Here is a 17594-nt window from a genome sequence, read left to right on the forward strand (position 1 = left end):
CAGGGGGGGGTGGTGAGATGGGGTAGAGATGGAACTGCTGGAGGAGGCAGAGATGGGCAGGACAGAGAGTGTGAGGGTGAGGGAAAGTGAAGAGTGGAGGCAGGTGGAGAAACCGGGTTGGGGCGGTTGGTGTGAGAGGGAGAACGAGGGAGAGTGAAAGGGGGAGGTTGTAAGAAAGAGTGAGTGTGCAGGGAGAGAGAGGAGAAATGTGGAGTAAGAGTGGGGGAGATGAAATGGGGATTCCAGGTAGGAAAGGGGGTGGGGAGGGGGACAGAGTGAGTTAAACCCAGCTCCTGAGCTCAGGGCGCGGTGCCCTCCCCTTCCCTGAGGACCAGGACTTGGGGCTGAGTCTGTCTCTCTCCAGCTCAGCTTCTCCAACACAAAGACACACAACAACATCGGTCCCTCTGCTGCTCGGCACGCTGTAATCAGCATTTTTATTGGTTACAAATGGAAGTGATGGATACAGTCAGTGGGATGGTGCCTTTTCTCACTGGCCCCTGAGTTGTGAGAAACATTGAAATGTTTCCCTGTAACCCCCCTGTGGGATAATGATGGACAAACCAACGCTCCCCTCAGTCTGTTACCATAGCGACAGGCTGCTCCATCGCTGAAACACTGAACTGAAATGAGAAAATCCCGGATGGTGTGATTAATGAGGGAATTTGATGGATGGATGGATTTGGGTGAAGGGATATTTCAGCACATTCTTCAGCTGCTGCCTGAACTTAGTCTGGGTCACGGCATAAATCGCGGTGTTTGTGCAGCAACTGAGGAGCTGCAGCATGAAGCCCAATTCCCGCACAAAGACATGGAGATACACAGGGGTATCCACAATAACATACATCCGTCTCCATATAGAATACAGCATTAATGTTGACCATAACAGGATGAAATTGGCCGAGATCACAAACAGTAAAATGATGGATTTTTTTCGGTTTCTCATTTCAGTGTCAGACTGAGCGTCCCCATTGGTGTGAGCGCGGAGTCTCCTGCGGGCTCTGCTGGTCACTAAAATGTGTCTGACGGTGAGAACATTGAGCAGCAGAATCAGGAGAAATGGGACACCCGGGTTAGAATGTGGTGGAGGAACTCGATTGTGACCCAGACACTGGAGAATAGAACAGCGTCTGTTACATCACAAAACCAGGGGGCGTTCCCCAGCAATACCGAGCCGTGAGCATAAAATACCAGGAAATGTTCTTTAAACAGCTCAGCACAGTCACTGCTCCCAGAACCACAGCCGCCGTTTTCTCACTGCAATATTTACTTTTCAGCTTCTGGCAACAAATGGCCACAAACCGATCAAAGGTGAAAGTGACGGTGAACCAGACAGAGCAGTCAGTGGCTGCATAAAGCAGGACGGCGTGGATATTACACACGGGGACGGAGTACAGGAAATAAAACTGTTCCTGATAAACAATGGGAATGTGTCTCAGGATCAGGTCGAGGATAATGACCAGGAGATCCGCCGCTGCCATGGCCCCCAGGTAACGTCTGACACATGGAGACAATCCACAATCTTTATAAAGCAGGACGTAGATGGTCACTACGTTAACTGTGAGGAAGGAAAACAAACCCATTATCCATCAGCCTGGAGGCAAAGGGACCCGTTTGATCGGGGACCCAGTGAGATTTTCAAATGTGTCCCTGTATTCAGGGATTTAGTAAAATAATTGGAGCTGGAATAACAAATGGGAAGGTCGGAATTACTGACAAAAATGTGACACAAACCACAAGAAACCCTCCCTCCCCAAACACACAGAGACACATCCATAAGGACAGATGGTTTCTAGATCATTCCCACACACTCGATCACTCGAGAGCAGACACAGGTCACTCCTTCCCAGTTCCTAATACAGAGGGTGGAAACGTTCCTGTCCTGAAGGATTCTCTCCCAGTTTCCTGAAGACAAACGGAGTTTGGGAATTTCTGTATTTTGGTCTAAACTGTGGTCGATCCTGTGTTGTGGAGAAATGTAAACACAGGGAAAACGTATTCACCCCTTTAACTGCCTGAGGGGCCTTCGGAACAGTGTCTCCTTCTCCCTGGAACGGGATCTCTTCCCTCGGGATCTTATCATTTGTTCAATTCACTGACGTCCGGCCGTTCACAAACAAACAACGTCAGGGACAGAACGTTCCGGGGAATGTCAGTTATAGAATGTCAGGGACAGAACGTTCCGGGGAATGTCAGTTATAGAATGTCGGGGACAGAACGTTCCGGGGAATGTCAGTTATAGAATGTCGGGACAGAACGTTCCGGGAATGGCAGTTATAGAATGTCGGGGACAGGACGTCCGGGGAATGTCAGTTATAGAATGTCGGGGACAGAACGTTCCGGGGAATGTCAGTTATAGAATGTCGGGGACAGAACGTTCCGGGGAATGTCAGTTATAGAATGTCGGGGACAGAACGTTCCGGGAATGTCAGTTATAGAATGTCGGGGACAGAACGTTCCGGGGAATGTCAGTTATAGAATGTCGGGGACTGAACGTTCCGTGGAGCTCCCTCACCGTCCATCACCTTACCCCCCTACCCACCCCACCAACATGATGTACTGTGCACAGGCTACATACCTGTCCAGTACCGGGAGCTGTGCAGACCACAGCAGGGCAGTAATGTGTGAACCTGGACAAATATCCATCCAGCACATCCCACATCATTGCATTATCTATAAACCTCAACCAGACAGTCTGACCAGCACAGAGAGCTATGCAGTGATCACCCGTGAATTCATCTGTAACCCAGGAGCAGTTACCCTCCCAACATGTAGGACTGCGTACCCCACCCCAGTGCATTGATCTGTAACCCAGGAGCAGTTACCCTCCCAGCATGTAGGGCTGTGTACACCACCCCATTTCATTGATCTGTAACCCAGGAGCAGTTACCCTCCCAGCATGTAGGGCTGTGTACACCACCCCATTTCATTGATCTGTAACCCAGGAGCAGTTACCCTCCCAGCATGTAGGACTGTGTACCCCACCCCAGTGCATTGATCTGTAACCCAGGAGCAGTTAGCCTCCCAGCATGTAGGACTGTGTACCCCACCCCAGTGCATTGATCTGTAACCCAGGAGCAGTTACCCTCCCGGCATGTAGGACTGTGTACCCACCCCAGTGCATTGATCTGTAACCAGGAGCAGTTACCCTCCCAGCATGTAGGACTGTGTACCCCACCCCAGTACATTGCTCAGTAACACTGTGTTAGATCACTGCCCAGTGTGGGGAAAGTTGCAGCCCATGCTGGAAGTGACAGGACCTCCAGCTCCCACCCATTTACAGCTCCATATCGATATTGTGCCATGACAAGGGGTGCTGTGGGTGTGAACATCACTGCCGGAGAGAGATGGCGGGGGAATCAGTTTAAATATCACCACATGGAAGGAGTTTGGGGTATAGACAGAGAGGGGGAGACTGAGAGACAGTGTCATGGAAGGATGTGTTCCCAGGTTTCAGAATGGTGAAACGTAGACACTTCGATAACATCTTGTAACATGAGCCAGTCTTCCCAGGAAAGATGGGAAAAAGGGAGATTGGTGTGAGGTGAAATGGTGGAGAGTTTTGGATGAACATTTGTTCTACAGCTTTGTAAATGGAAGTAGTTTCAACAGAATCTCTGACTCACTGGGCTGATTCTAACAATAATTTGCCTCAGTGCCATTTTCATTGAGTGTGACAGAGGGATTATCTGTACGAGGCCAAGCTAGATTCCTGGTGCTATCCTATCAAACTCAATTCATTGATTACCCCCCCGCCCCATGGTGTCCCTCTCATTCAGTACCAGCCCGATTCTCCCACCCAGCATGGCTGGAGGGAATCACAGTCGCCCGGGTGCCCCGGATATTCCATGACCCCTGGCACTGGTGCCATCTTTGAAAGGCCAATGGGCACACGGCTGACCTTTCTCAGCTTGGAGCTGCCCTGCACAGTTTACCCTGAGCATGGCAGATAAGGGGCAATTATACCACGGTTTGTCGACAGGGGCACGGAGCTCCTGGTGGATGGGCTAGTACAGAGGGTGACCATTCCCTTCCCGGAGGGAGCCACACCACCAGACCCACTGAGCATGGTCTGTGCTCCCCACCCAGCTCAGTGCAGTATCTGAGGTCTGAAGAAATGTCCAGCAATACAGGACAAGCATCAATAACCTTCCCCGCTCTGTCAGGATAAGGGTCACTGTATTCTCTCTGCTCCCTCACACTCACGGTATATCTGTTATAGCACCGACCCCCGAACAAGGCTCCTGCTCATATACACGCAGCGCTCTCTGTTCCTGCAGCCCCTTTATAACGGCACAGCCTGTTTTAAACTGTCTTTCTTTATCTTTCATACCAAAGTGCATCACCTCACACTGCTCTGCATTGATCCCCGTCTACCAGCGTCACTGTCCTGTTAGAGTGCCACACTGTCCTCCATAGACTTTACAATTCTTGCAGGTTTGGTACCATTTACAAACATTAAGATTATCATAGTGTCACAGTCCCCATGAAACAACTGAAATCCTGCCCCACACACAGGAATGTGAGCAAGTGAAATACTGATATATTCCCACGGACAGAGTCGAATAATGACATACTGTCAATAGAGCAACAAAAGTCCTGACATATACGAGACAGAGTAGATGAAATATTGACAAACCACAGAGCAAGAGAAATCCGGATAGGTTCCACTTATCGATATTCATCAGGGTATCATGGGATGAAGTTGAAATTATGTACTGTACCTTTAAGAGAGAGTGAATGCTGCTCTGAACTGAGAGCTTACAAGTACCTGAGATATGAGAGGATGGCAGACCCAGAAACAGTATATTACTGTAGAGCTGGAGTCGGGTTATAAGCAGTTAAGAGATAGAGGGTCTTTCAGTTCACTTCCAGTGTTAAAAAATACATTGTTGTTTCTATTTAAACAGTGGAATATGGGAGTTCTCTGTCACTCATATTTGAACAGTTTATGAAGCGAATTGAGCATTTATTTATGTTTTGTTTAAATTACCAGATGGGATCTATGCTGTGCCCTAACAATTACTGTGTGTGTATCTGTGTGTCTCTGTGTGGGGCAGGTCTGGCAGTCTCTGTGGTGCTGAAAGTGATGCAATGCCTCCCTCTGCTGGCCTCCACACGCCACTGCACAGGCATTGGCAGAGGGTGAAAACCAACAGGGATTCATTCAGAGAGGGGGAGGGGGAGGGCAGCTGCTCACAGCACCATCCAAACTGATGTCTTATCCGTGTACTGATCTAAATGTCCTTTAAATGTTGTAACTGTCCCTGCTTTCACCACTTCCTCTGGAAGTTCATTCCACACACAAGCCAGATTCTGTCTAAAATGATGACCTCTCCTGACTTTTGTAAATCTTTTTTCCTCGCACCTTAAAATATCCCTCAGTTTTGAATCCCCAACTCTAGGGAAAAGACATCAGCCCTTCAGCTTATCTGTACCCCTCATTAATTTATAAACCTCTGTAAAGTTACCCCTCCATCTCATACTCTCTAGTGAAAAATGTCCCAGCCTATTCAGCCTCTCCTTATAGTTCAATCCCTCCATTTCCAGCAACATCCAGGTTAAACTCTTCTGAAACCTCTCCAGCTTAATAATATCAAGGTCAATGATATCAAAGTGAATAGTCAATGTATTTTATAAGGGTGGTGGAGACCAAAACTAGAGGACATAGTTGTAAGGTAAGAGGGGAAAAATTTAAATGTGACCTAAGGGGCAGCGTTTTCACCCAGAGGGTGGTGTGCCTATGGAATGAGTGGGCAGGATGACCAGACTGGACACAGTGTTCCGGGAGAGGTCTCACCAATGTCCTGTACAACCACAGCATGACGTCCCAATTCCGATACTCAAAGGTCTGACCATTGAAGACAAGTGTGCAAAACACCTTCTTAATCACATTATCTATATGAGAAGCAACCTTTAATGAATTATACCTGATGCCTGAGGTCTCTGTTCTACAACACTGCCAAAGGCCCTACGTTTAATTGTATAAGTCCTACTCTTGTTGATTTACCAAATCTAATCCCTCACATTAACCCAAACTAAACTCCATCTGCCACTCCTCGGCCAGTGAGTGATATTACTACCTCCTTCCCCTCCCCCTTCAATTTTAAAATGCCCACCCCTCTCCAGGAGACCTGCACACTCCGGCCTTGATTTCCAAAAAGACCCTGAGCTTGGGTTGCCTTGTGTGGTTAGGGGGAGGAGTGACAGATTGCAGACACAGTCGGTGGGGAGGAGAGGTTGGACAGTAATCAGCGGCCTGGTATCATTTCATGGTTTTAGGCAGAGGGCAGACACACGTGAGAGTGGGGTTATACTGATCGGTGTTTTGGGACCAGAAATTAAGGTCTTTCTCCGTGTCTGGTGTTCAGTAATAAATATCTATTTGAGACCCTTCATTGGGCAGAGTGTTTCTGCAGGATTCCTTTCCCTAATATTGCAGACTACAGATAATAGCGATTAAAGATGGTCATAGTTAATTTCGATCTTGCACTTGTTTAACAAAACAAAATATTTTGTGAACTCAGATTTCTCCAGTTTCCTCATTTCCCCTCCCCCCACCTTGTCTCAGTCGATTCCCTTGAACTCAGCACCACCCTCCTAACCTGCAATTTTCTTCCTGACCTCTCTGCCCCCACCCCACTCCGGCCTATCACCCTCACCTTGACCTCCTTCCACCTATCACATCTCCATCGCCCCTCCCCCAAGTCCCTCCTCCCTACCTTTTATCTTAGCCTGCTGGACACACTTTCCTCATTCCTAATGAAGGGTTTTTGCCGAAACGTCGAATTTCCTGTTCCTTGGATGCTGCCTGACCTGCTGTGCTTTAACCAGCAACACATTTTCAGCTCTGATCTCCAGCATCTGCAGACCTCACTTTTTATAGAAGCGTGAGGTCTTGCATTTTGGAAATTCAAATCAAGGTAGGAGTTTCATGGTGAATGGAAGAGCCTTAAGGGGTGCAGTGGGCAGAGAGACCTTGGTGCTCAGGTGCACGGTTCCCTGAGAGTGGAGTCACAGGTAGACAGGGCAGTGAAGAAGGCATTTGGCACAATGGCCTTCATCAGGCAGGATATTGAGTATAGAAGATGGGAATTTATGCTGCAGTTACACAGGGCTTTGGTAAGGCCGCACTTGGAGTATTGTGTTCAGTTTTGTCACCTTGTTAGAGGGAGGATGTTATTAAATTAGAAAGAGTGCAGAAGAAGTTTACAAAAATGTTGCCAGGACCCAATGATCTGAGTTATAGGTAAAGGTTGGACAAGCTAGGAGACTGAGTGAGTTGTTATAGAGCTGTATAAAATCACGAGGGTCATGGATAGGGTTAATGTTCTCAGTCTTCTTCCAAGGTGTAGAGAATCGAGGACGCGAGAGGATCAGTTTAAGGTTAAAGGAGAAGGAATAAAAGGGAACCTGAGAGGCCACTTCTTTACACAGAGGCTGGTACGTGGATGAGCTGCTAGCAAATGTGGCTGAGGGGGGTACATTAACAACATTTCAAAAGCATTTGGATAAATATGTGGATAGGAAAGGATTAGAAGGATAGGGGCCAACTGCAGGGAAATGAGGTTAGTGTGGATGGACATTTACAAGGTGGAGTCGAACCCCTCTGTTAATTAAAACCCAACACCCAGAAAAGCTCACCTCACCTCGTAATCTGTTAAAATATGAGTGACACAGATCTCCTACATTCCACTATTTAAACAAAGATTAACAAGTTTATTTCTTAACTTTATTAGTGAACACTAAACAACAGCTATTCACAAATACAAGCCCCTCTTTTCTTAGCTCCTTACTATCTGACTCCCACTCTGTAAAATATATGATGTTCCAACAACCCACATATTAAACATTGCAATCTCAAGACCATACAGTCTCTATCTTCCCCGCTGTCTTCATTCTTTCAGCTACTGATCTCCTTGGGTCATTTTTTTTATTGCAAATAGGTTTGCATGAACATGTGTCTTTGATAGAGAGTGTTTGAGATGGCCAGTTAGCACTCCTGCTCTACAGCAGTTGCTCTACTGTTGGATGGCAGTGGCTCTCCCTCCAGTGTTCAAAATGCTGGGTTTATATACTCCCCATGATATAATAATTCTCATAATTTGATTGCTTTCCAGATGTCCAAACAATAATATTCAAATTCCGTTGGTGTCTGCTATCCTGACTGTTATTTAAACTCTTTGGTTACATTTGAATGGCTGTCAAAACAGCAACCAAAACTCAGGAATCCATTTTTCAGCTAATGGTGACATGTGGAACAGTGTGACCTTCAGCTGGCATCTGTGGCTTTAATTTCTATTCAGCAAAACCCGATCTGTTTTAAAGTGTCCATATATGTTTTTGTCTTCATAACATCTCCCCGCTTCAGAAAATAAAATGAACTAGTAGAATGAAAAGATGGCTGCATTTGTTTTCCTCTAATTCTTAATCCCAATTTTATGAAATACAGAAGTATGAATCTCAGTTATATCATTCATATTAATTCTGCACACCAATACAACACTGGAATAAGTCAAATCTTATCTACACCTTTTCCTTTAAATCCGCGAAAACACATCTGGGAGCCACAGCATGTACATTTTGTAAGTTTAAAGTTGGTGAGGTAAGACTGCAATGAAATAGTCTCATATTCTGGTCTTTAAATATTCCAAAAAATGCGAGAGATTTGTCGTTGTCCACAACCATCTCCGACAATTTGTTTGTCATATGCATATTTAAATATTGTCAGGCCAGTGTGGAACATAATAATTCTTGTTCAATAATGGAGATTTTCTATTTTTTTTTTCTGTTGGATATTGAGTTTTTTCGACAAGTAGCCAATCAGCCATTCAATTCCATCATCCTCTTTCTGTATCAATACATCTCTGAGCCCTATATCCCGAGCATCAAACACAATTTTCAAAGGGTTTCAGAATATTTGGTGCAGCTAAAACTGGTGTAGTGATTAATCCTGCTTTAAAATTCTCAAATACCTCATGGCATTGTTCTGTCCACCACAATTCTGTGTTCTTCTTCAGTAAATCCATCAGTGTTGCCAAGACGCTGCTGAAGTTTTGAACAAACTTCCGATAGAATCCACTCAGTTGCAAAAATCGAAGCACCTCTTTCTTCGAGGATGATCGTGGAACTTCCTCAAAGCCCTTCGTTTTTGTGCTCCATGGGGTCAACCTTCCATGTCAAATATAATGTCCCAAGAACATCACCTCCGTCTTCGCGAATTCCATTTTCTTTCTGTTTATTACCAAGTTTGCTTCTTGTAATCGTTCAACATGCTCTGCCAACTGTAACATGTGAGCTTTCAATCACTTGCTGAAGATCACTACATCATACAGATAAGTTGCACAATTTGTTCATATGGCCACCCCTCTATTCTTGAGTTTTAAATGTGGCTGGTGCATTATTCATCCAGATGAAATACTCGACAAAGTTTTTTTGTCATCTCCGGTATCTTTACCAGGAAGTTTAACTGACTTCACACTTTTTTAAAATTTGAATGGGGCCTGGCTTTGAATGGTTTTCTTACCACTGGTGGCGAAACTAATACGTCATCCCCACGGGAAATCGTCAAAGTTTCAGAGTTTTTATCTGTCACCTGCATCACTCTACACTGTGCCCTCTTCATGTGCTGTTTAACTAACTCACCTACTCGGTCTAATCTCTCCCTCACCTCTGATACATAATCCAAGTGTGAGATCTCCGACTTTGGTCCTCTCAATTTATATTTAATTAGTTTCTAAGGACCTCTCACTTCATGTACGAATATTAAATCAAAGGAAGTAAAGTGAGTAGATTTATTTGGGGCATCTCTAATTGCAAACAATTTAATGGGGCACCTTTATCCCAACCATTCGGGTAATCCTGACAGTACGCTGTTAACATGGTCCTCAGTGTCTGATGCTAACTTTCCAAGGCTCCCTGGGATTCAGGATGGGACGCACTTGATTTGAAGTGCTCTATGCCTAAGATATCCATGACTTCCTAAAACAGCTGAGCAGTAAAATGAGACCCTTGGTCTGACTGAATCTCTCTGGGCAGTCCACAGCGAGTAAAGAAAGCTACCAACCCCTCCACCTTCATTTTTGCCTTAACACTCCAATAATGGAATTGCCTCTGGAAATCTGGTAGATGCATCCATTATGGTCAGCAAATATTGGTTTCCACTTTTACTTTAGAAAGGGGAGCTACACAATTAATCATAAAGCACATGAAGGGTTTCTCGAATGCAAGAATTGGCAACAAAGGTGCTGGTTTTATTACTGCCTGTGACTTACCTACCATTTGGTATGTATGTCACGTACAACAAAAATGAAACGCGTCCTTGTGCATTCCAGGCCATTAGAAATGCTTCTGTACCTTAGCCTGAGTCTTCTGTACACCTAGGTGACCGCCTGCAGAGAGTTTATGTGCGACCCCTAACACTGTACATTACTGCTAACACAATCTGGTACACTTCGGCCCATTTCCCTTCTGCAGTAACCTATAAGGGTCTCTATTTTAATTTTATGATTCTATGTTTAAGTTAATAACGTTCAACAATATATTCTGATTCCTCTTCTATGTGTGTGCATGTATATGTGTGTGTGAATATGTATGTATATATCTGTTGTAAGTCCATTAGACTTTCTGGACTAAACACCTCTGCCTGATCCTCTGCTTGTTCAGGTTTTTCCTGCACCGTTACATCAAACAGGGTGTCAGTTCACTGAGTATCAACTCATTTGTCTTTTTAGTTCATTTCTTCTTCCTGCTGTAACTTATGACAGTGGGATCTTGTTACTACACAGTCTGGAAAATATCCTGGGTAATTTTCTTTTAACTCACTAATTCCCTCATCTTCCTTTGGCTTCTCCACCACAAGGGGTGCCTCTCCCACCTTGCCTCCTGCTAAATCGTTCCCAAGAACAAACTCAATTCCTAGAACTGACACTCTGTTACTCACTGTCACTGTTACTTCCCTAATCTTGATTTGGCATTCCATCCTGATGTTACATAAGGGAATGCTTAATTTCTGTTCCCATTCCACAAGTTATCACGTTCTTGATTATAATGCCAGAAAGAGTGAAAAAAACTTTCAACTCTTACTATTAGAGGGTGAGAGAAAGTGAGGGCGGCAGATGCTGGAGATGAGAGTTGAAAAGTGTGTGGCTGGAAAAGCCAATCATGTCGGCAGCATCCGAGGGGCAGGAGCGTTGACGTTTCAGGCATAAATTCTTCATTAGGAAAGTGGGGCGTAAGGGAGGGGGAAGGAGATTGAGAAATAAATGGGAGGGTGGGGGTGGAGCTGGGTGAAAGGGAGCTTGGGAGGCAATTAGTAGATGCAGGTGGGTGTGATGGTGATAGGTCGGAGAGGAGGGTGACAGGACACCAATCGGTGCTAGGACAGCTGGACCCCTCAAACTGTACAGCATCAACATTGACTTCACCAAATTCCAAATCTTCCCTCCACCAACCTCTCCTAGATCCAACCGTTCAACCTACCACTGCCCTCTTGAACTGCCCTAACAGGCCATCTTCCTTTCCACCTATCGACTCCACCCTCCCCTCCGACATAACACTATCACTCCCACCTACATCGTCTTATTGCCTTCCCAGTGACCCTCCCACCAGCCCAGCTACTACTCTCGTATTTATCTTCCAGCCCCCTTGTCCCCCCACCACGTTCCGGACGATGGGTTTCTGACTGATATTCGATTGTCCTGCTGTTCGGAAACTGCCTGATCTGTTGTGCTTTTCCGGCGCCTCACTTCTCAACTATTAGAGACTGAGCAGATCCCTTATCTCACAAAATTATAATTTCTTCTCCTTCTCCCCCTGTTCTTTCTGAGCAATCTTTATCTACAGAGGCGAATTCTTTACAGAGATCAGGCACTGCCTCCATACCCAGCCCTTGCCTAGGCTGTGCAATCTCCTGCAGCTCCTTGGCTGCACTTGGGGTTTCCTTTACCAGTTTCACTAATGTCACTGGTTTAGCCTCTTCTCCCGCATCTTTCCCCAAAGTGTCTTCCTTTAACGCCCAGCACAGTGTGTCCCAGCTTACTGCAGTGAAAACAACTTTTTCCACGTGCCCTTCTTAAACCATCAGTACTGTAATTCTATGTGTTCTACTCCCTTATAGTGAGAGCACCTGAGGCCTTTCACCACCTTTCAACCCCCTTGGGCTTCTTTCTTCACCTGTGGTAAACTATTGTGAGCTACTGTTCGCTTTGTAATGTGTGATCTTCCCTTCTCCCAATTTCTATCACCCACAGGATGAAATTCCTGCCAGAAGCTAAATTTCATCACATGCCACAATGCATATTTACCTGCCATTTCTGCCGTGCTTTTCACTTCTTGAACTTTCTATTCATTCACATGAATTTTTCCTGTCTCTGGAAGTGAGTCTTTTAACTTCTCCAGCTGATTAATCTTCCTTCAAGCCTCACAGGTCTTATCCATTTTTAAGGCCATAACCCACCTATCAAAATGACTGTGGTTAATTCTTTCAAACTCAATATAAGTCTGACCTGGTTCCGTCTCTATCTTTCCGAATTTCTGTCTATATGCTTCTAGTACCAATTCATAACGAATTAAAATAGCCAACTTGACATCTTGATAATGTCTGGATCCCTCATCTGACAGCGCTGCACATACCTCACTAGCTGTGCCCACCAGATTAGTCTGAACGAGCATTACCCACAAGTTCACTGGACACGTCATCTGCCGTGTCATTTTTTCAAATGAAATAAAAAAAGGTTTTGACATTTTTCTCACCGAAATATGGCAAGTTACTAACCTAGTTGTATATATCCCTACGTTCTCCCTTCATCTCCATTCTGTTAATTTAACTTTCTTACCTAATTCCCAACTTCTGAATTTCAATTCAACCCTCTCTTTCTTTCTCTTCTCTTTCTCTTTTTTCTCTCTCTGTTTCCGCCCCTTTACTTATCTTCTAACTCCAGTTGCCACATTTGCAATTTAAGTTTTGATAACTCTACTGCAGTTGCCTATTTCTCTGATACATCAAAGTGCTTGACCAACTCCATTACAATTTCAGCTTCCCTTTTCTCCCAGGTTAAACCCAATTCCAACCTACTTGCTAATTCTAAAAGAATGTCCTTCTTCTGTCTTTCTAAATTTCCTTGGAAAATTCGGGAACCTCTTCAGTAATGTTAAAAGCCATTTCCCTCACTTTTCATTTAACCAACCACAAGTAACAAAATTAAACAAATTTTCCCAATGGTTTCATCTGAAGCTCAAAGTCACTAATTGCAATGAGTTGGAATTTGCTGGGACCTGTTGTATCACAGATCTGTTCAAGTCTGTCCAAATGCCATATGGCAAGGCCCCAAACTGTTATAACATCAATGTCAAACCCCTCTGTTAATTAAAACCACATACCCAGAAAAGCTCACCTCACATCATAATCTGTCAAAACGTGAGCGACAGAGAACTCCTAAATTCCACTAATAAACAACAAAAAAAAAACAATTTATATGTATGCAAGTTAGCTCACTGAGCTTGAAGGTATGCTTTCAGAAGTTTCGTCACCATGACTATGTTTCTTAAATTGGGTGATGTCATTTCCGGTTATTTTAACAATAGAATGTAGACAGAATCTAAATTGATGAGTTTATTGATGGACTTCTGGTTAGAATACCATTCCTCTAAGAAGGTCCTTGCGTGTCTTAGTATGTGTGTGTGCTTTGCCCCAGTCAAAGGGGTGCCCTTCTTTGTCTGTATGTATGGAACATAGTGATAGTGCGGCATGTCTTTTGGTGACTACTTGGTGTTCATGTATCCTCGTAACACAACAACAGGACAGTTTCAATGGTGGATAAAAGATTGTATATACACTGTTTAATCAATGTGTGTGTGTGCAGATAAGTCACAAATGATGTATAAAATTGATAAAATATTAAAACATTATTTGATCCTCTCAACGTTCCCTCTTTTTCTGGGATTCCCAACTCTAATTTCTCATTCTTACCAGGATGTGTGCTCCAAATTCTTGATTCTGGTGTCCCAACTTATTTCAATATGTTGGCCTGCTGGGTTCTTTCCAAAGCTAGTGTCTGTCATATCATTGCAGACAAATATTCTGGCATCAGACTTAGCATTTGAACATATTACTCTGCTGTACGTGCACTGTATAAAGGACCACAGCACACAGGCATTCCCAAAATATTGGAGGATGTTCATCTGCTTCTTTCGAGAATGTGGTTTTCTCATTTTCCATATCTCCATATCTATATACTCTCTCTCTCATTCTCCCTTTGTAGCTGGTTTAGAATTCCACCAATTATTCTTCGTGTCCCATCTCTCAAAGCTCATTCTTTTAGTTTACATCTCTTCAAGATGTAATGTGGTTATAATTGAGCAATGTAACTACAAAGACATGCGGGCGTAGCAGGCCAGAGTTAATTGGAAGGGGAGCTGAGCAGGAAAGACCATGGAGCAGCAATGGGAGGAGGTTCTGGGGATAATTTGGAAGATAATACAAGAAATGCAACCCCAAGAACATGAAACATACTGTTGGGATGCTTTCACTAGTACGATGTTTAATTTAGATCCAGGGAGGGTGAGATAACTGTACCTGTTACAAACAAGTGTTTTTAGCACCTGGCCTGAACGGGTTAAACTACAGCTGGACTAAAAGCTGCAGCCATTCTAACCAAACCACAGAAAAGGCTAGCTGATAAACATTATGCAAATCAGTCCATTAAAACATTGAAACTCGTAACTGCCGGACATTACTCATGAAGGAAGTCACTGCTATCTTGCTAATGGTTCCATTGAAATGTGTAATTGTGTAACTGTTAGACTAGCTGCAAATTGGCTTACTTAAGTGACCCATTGAAACTGTAGGGTAATGAGACGTATAGAAATGACAAATGGAATGTTGAGTTTGTAAGCCAACAATGTATTTATTGATTAAGTAAACGGGACGACTGGCCCCGGAATGTCGGAACTATTGTTCAGCACAGCAGGAACCGAACAGACACCTTGACACGGCCAGGAATCTGAGCAGTCAGTGAGGAGTATAACTGGAGCAAGCCCGAACAGAAGAGCAGAACGCGCCTTCTCCAGCAAGCCAGACAGCTTGCTGTATCACAGATGATTCTCTCTCTCTCTCCCAAATAAAGCGGGTTGTATTCTGAATCTGGTCGGGTGTCTCTCTCTCTCTCTCTCTCTCTCCAAAACGAACACCGGGACCGTAGTTTCCGTCCTAACAGATGGTGAGCCTGAACGTGTGGAAGGAGTAGAGACACGCCTGTTGGCAGGGGTTGAGGGTCGCCGAAAGGCCGGCCACTTTCAATTGGGTCCAGGGACGCCCTTTGTGTAAAGGTCCCTTTTGTGTAGTGTTTTAATATTCTAAATTCTTAGTTTAAGTCGGCGCCTCACAAGCCTTTGCCAACCGAAATTGGGGAGAGAGAATCGGGCCAGTCTGTTTGCCTGCTAGGTATCGGTGTTTGGAACTCCGGAGTCCGGCGAATCAAGAGAGTGGGGTTCGGGAGTGGATCGGTAATCGGGGGGTATTATCGGTGAGTAATTACACTAGGAGTCGGAATTGGTGAGCATTAAAGTACTTTGAAGTGTGGATCTGGTGAGGGACGAATAGAGAGGGAGGGGAACGTAGACAGGTCCCCTGCGCAGACTGGATTGGGTTAAGCGTATGCTTCACCCCGCGCTGACAGTACTGGGTTAAGCGTATGCTTCCCAAAACAAGGACGAGGCCGCTAGACTGACTGTGAGCCGAGCAGACCTATGGTGGTACTGTGGAGGCAAGAATCTTTTCAATTGGCTTCCCCTGAATTGGGAGGGGAGGTGTGTTTTGGTATCCCTTAACACCCCGCTTTCTTATCACCAAGAGCCCCTGGAGACTACACCCTCTGGGAGCCCCCCCAGGGAGTTGATGCCCATGGCCGTTACAGGCGGGCCATCGGGACTCAAACCTGGATAAACCCGTCCACTGGTATAGTGGACTTGAAGAACCCACATAGTGTCTGGATAAATGCTATTGGGCAAGCCAGGAACATCCCTGACGAGTACAAGTTGGCCGACGAAATAGCCTCGGGCTTCGAGGGTTTCCCCTTGTTCGCTGCCATTTTCCCCGTGACCACCAATAAGAATGTTAACAGAATTAATCTCGTCCATTATAATGTCCAGCGATTGGCCAACCTGACGGTAGATGCAGTGGACGCAATTCACGAACAGCTTGCGCAGACCTCGCTGATGGCCCTACAGAACAGACAGGCTTTGGATATGCTCTTGGCAGAGAAAGGAGGGGTGTGCGCAATGTTTGGCGCTATGTGCTGCACTTCCATAGCAAATAATACGGGTCCAGATGGGAAGCTCACTAGAACCCTGAGGAAGCTGCGAGCTCTAGCCACTGAGTTGAAGATGCAGTCGGGGGGGGGGGGGGGGGGGGGGGGTTAGTAACCCGGTAGTGGACTGGTTGAATAAGACTTTCGGACAGTGGGGGACAATCCTAGGGCAGCTAGCCCTAGGGCTGAGCATTTCCATTGCTATTTGTATTACGTGTGGCTGTTGCTGTATTCCCTGTATTAGAGCCCTAGTGACCCGGACCATAGACCGGGCATTTACAGGCAAAGACGATGCTAGATCTCCTGCACCCCCGCCCTACCAAGCTGTACTGCATGAGTGTGCGGATGCCTCCCATGGGAAAAGCAGATCGGCGGAGACTGAGACGGAGATCGACCTATCGCCGCCGTGTTATGATTTCTGAATACGTTTGTCTTGCATGCGTTTTCTTTTAGAACTTTCCGGGGTACTCTTGGGGGCGAACTGAAGAAGCGCTTAGATTGGGTTTTTTTTCTCTCATTTTTGTCGCGACGCGAAGTCTTCTACAAATGAGGACATCCCGCTTTTAAGATTTTCCTGTGAGAATGTATAATGGGTTGTTACATGCAGTACATTTGCTGATCCCCTGCATAGTGTCCTTTTCTGGTCACAGTGAAAGTTTGGCTGCCCTGCAGCAGAGCCTGCCCTGTCTATTCGTGTTGACACTCCTGACAAACTTTTTGACTTGTGATTTTGGATCAAGTACAAGTTGCAGTTAGTACAAACCCTACACGATGACTGCATTTACCAATGTCCAGCTCAATTGTCGTGACTAGCTAATCTCTCATTCCTGTTGTGTTTTTGTACAGCCAGCTGTTTCCTGACTGTTTAACTCGGGTTTCAATTGCCTTTTTGGGCGCCCCGCTGCCAGAGATCTCTTCTCCGAGTGAAGAGCGGAAGCGGCTTTGCCGTCCTGTATGCAATGCACTGTTATCATTCTATCTCCGGTGCATGACAGCTGGCGCGGTGCCTTTGGTTCGGGTTCGTCTGTTCCCGTCGGGTGTTATGGCTCACTGTACGTGTCTGTGCTTCCTCTTTTCCTCCTACTACCCAGTACTAACCCTTCTACTTCAGACCCTGGGATTGTGAGGCCTGTTGTCCTAAGACCCCTTAAATGTTTTGTCCGTTTACATTGGCAACACTTAAATTTATGTTGTATGCTACAGTCATGGGTTGAGGTGTGCTGTGTGCACCGGCGACTCGTCTACTGGTCACATCAGTGACTACTACACATCATCCAATATCGCCCG

Source organism: Hemiscyllium ocellatum, unplaced genomic scaffold, assembly GCF_020745735.1.
Source record: "Hemiscyllium ocellatum isolate sHemOce1 unplaced genomic scaffold, sHemOce1.pat.X.cur. scaffold_150_pat_ctg1, whole genome shotgun sequence".
In the NCBI taxonomy this organism is placed as follows: Eukaryota; Metazoa; Chordata; class Chondrichthyes; order Orectolobiformes; family Hemiscylliidae; genus Hemiscyllium; species Hemiscyllium ocellatum.